The sequence below is a fragment of the Catharus ustulatus genome, chromosome 5 (assembly GCF_009819885.2).
Source record: "Catharus ustulatus isolate bCatUst1 chromosome 5, bCatUst1.pri.v2, whole genome shotgun sequence".
Lineage (NCBI taxonomy): Eukaryota > Metazoa > Chordata > Aves > Passeriformes > Turdidae > Catharus > Catharus ustulatus.
Genome location: NC_046225.1, coordinates 68173777 through 68176661, shown reverse-complemented (window position 1 = coordinate 68176661; position 2885 = coordinate 68173777).

Below are 2885 nucleotides of genomic sequence, written 5' to 3'. Positions count from 1 at the left end.
GAGTTTGGAATAAGAAATCAACCCAGATTTAAGGCAGCCTTCAGTGTTTGTGTACAGATTGAACTGATTTATCGTGCATGCTATGTGCCGAGTTGCAAAACCTTGCTGTATTACTGATTTAAAAGGGGAACAATTTGATTTGTCATTACTAATAGGGATGTAACTAAATTAGTCTCCCACATATTTTATGCTGATGAGGCCTTGCTTAGATTTCCCTTTGTAGATTTACATCCTCACTAGCTTTAATCACAGCTAAGAAACATCGTATGAGTAATATTATTATGAAATACTGAAGTATTTTCAGAGGGGTTTAGAAGCCCAAGAAAATCATAGAAGTCAAAATCAAAGGTAAGCTTTAACATTCAGCCCTATGTTGTACATTTGATTAAATATTAATTCACAGCAATGTGTTGGGTACTTACAACCAAGCTCTCTTGACCCATTTGAAATGCACAGTCACGTATATAAACTTGGCATTTGAAAAAGGACAGGTCAATGCTGTAGATCCAACTTAAATCTTTTCTACAGTTCTTGCTTAATTAGTGGTCTAATCCTACTCCTGTAAGTTGTTGACTTGCTCACAGTTGTGGAATTAGGAAAATATTGCTGAAAGATAGACATGTAGACTTCGAAAAAATACAGCCTCTCTCTTCAAATTTTTTTTTGTTGTTGTTTTTAGTTTTTTGATTGGTGCGGGTATTTTTGAGGCGGAGTTGTTTTGGTTTTTAGCAAAACAACAAGAGATGAAAGAAAGACCAAACCAAGTCCTGGTGTAGTCAAAGAATTTGACTTCTCCTACCAACAGCAGAAGTTGTGTCTGGACATTAGGAATTGGGCTGCTTTCTGGTTAAAAAGAGGAAAAAAAAGAAAAGCCACTGGGTAACTTCCTGAACTACTTAATGGGATCCAATGTGAGAAAAGAATCGAGAGCCCCATTGTGCAAGCTGGGAAGCTGAAACATCATACTACAGCAAGGCACCTCAGCATTTGTCCTCATCAGTGAAGCTGGGAGTAGTCAGTGCAGGTTAGCAGAGCACTGCCTGTGCCTCTGCCCCGCAGCTCCTCAGAGCGGTCATTACAGCCTTGACCATGGCCCAAACATCCACTACTATCAGTGACCAGTTTGCTACTGTCAGCCCTCGCTTTGACCACTGAATAAATGCAGCACTGGGATGGAGCCACCTTTTTTTTCCCCCATCTACAGTAATTTCTCAGTGCCAACATCTTGCACTGAAATTTCTTGAAGGTTTTTGCTTGTGCAAAACTGTTAATAGCATTTCATTTGGTATCAAAGCTTTGATCTCCCCCCTTAAATACCACATTAATGCAGAGCTCCCCTGGGTGGATGAGTTCACAGTATTAGTTAACCTCTTCTGCTGGAAGTCTCAAATATGATGTAGAAATAATTCTGTGCATTGTGACAGAAACAAAAACTCATCCTTAATTAAAAGTATAAATAAAAGGGATTTATATCCTTAGACTAACCCAAATTCAGAGAGCAGTTTTGTGCTGCTTTTTTACTGCATTAAAGGAAAATTCAAATTCGGCAAGCTCAGCCTACAAGTCTAACTTCTGGTGAGAAAGGAGGGCATTTTCCTGAATACCATAAAGCACCTGTGAGCAATAAGCTAGCTAAATCCTCAAAACATTTGGATTTTGATCCTTCTTTTGGGAATAGAAACTGAGCTGTAGATTTTGGGAACACCCAAGTTTCATTACTCCTGTCAACTTGTAAATGTTTTATTGCTCTTTAAAACCCCTTTAAGAAGCCCTTCAAGGTGTTGTTGATTTGATCCACAAAGGGATCAAGTTCAAGTTTTTCAAGGAGCCTCTCAGTCACTACCCACAGATTTCTGACTTGTTACTGAGAAGTTGCTTGTGGGTGCCTGACCACATAAATGCTGATGGAGCAGAGCTGTCTGCAGCCTGAACTGTCCACCTCTCCCTTCCCAGTAGCTGTTGGGTGTTTTCAAGCACAAAACCAGGTTTATGGGGACTTTACGAAACAGTGCCAGAAGGCTGCTTTTTGCTGCTGGTAGCAGTCACTTCATTGCAGGACCAAGCCCACACTTCTTGGTGGGAGGGGTTGTTTATCTAATTACATTCTTGTGTTGTATTTCCAGGCTCTGACCTTTAACCAGTAAATTGAATGCTTCAATCACTAAGACCTGTGCTTATCCTTCTGTGCCTGTGATTCCTGCCAGCCTGGTCCTGGGCAGGACCAAGGCTGCTGTGGAGGCAGCAACATCAATCCTGCAATCCTTCCCTCTGTCCACAGGCTGGCACAGCCCAAAGCCCACATCTTCTTGTTTGGGATGACTCCTGCAGGTGTTGGATCATTGTATGAAAGCAAGAGCATCAGCACTGGCACATCCAGTATTGTCCAACCACCGTGCTGCTAAGGTGGGCTGAATCACAAGTTAATTCCACTACCGATGTTTCCTTATAATCTCAAGGAAAAATAAACCCCTGTTTAGAGTGGACAGGGCTGCCACCTGGAGGCACCCCAGTTTTCCTACATAGTCAGTGGAGAGAGGGAAGCGTCTGTGCGAGATGACTGCAGCTCCAGAGATGTGTGACCACTCCCGTAGGACATTTATGCAGCCACTTTTTGCAGCGGGGAGATGTCAATTTTGGGACCAGAGTTAAAGCAGAGAGGCCTGTCTGGGGTTAAGGATTTAATCAGGGAGCACAGTGATTATTTGCTCCCAAACTCAGCCAGATTACTCTCAGGGCCAATGTTCAGGCAGAACCAAACTCCCAGCTCCCCACTGCTGTAAAACATAAATAAACAAGGACCTAAAGCCCTTCCATCTTCCCCAGTTACCTCAGGCATCCCACAATGCCCTCATCCCTCCCTCATTCTCTCTGGTCAGTACCAGACT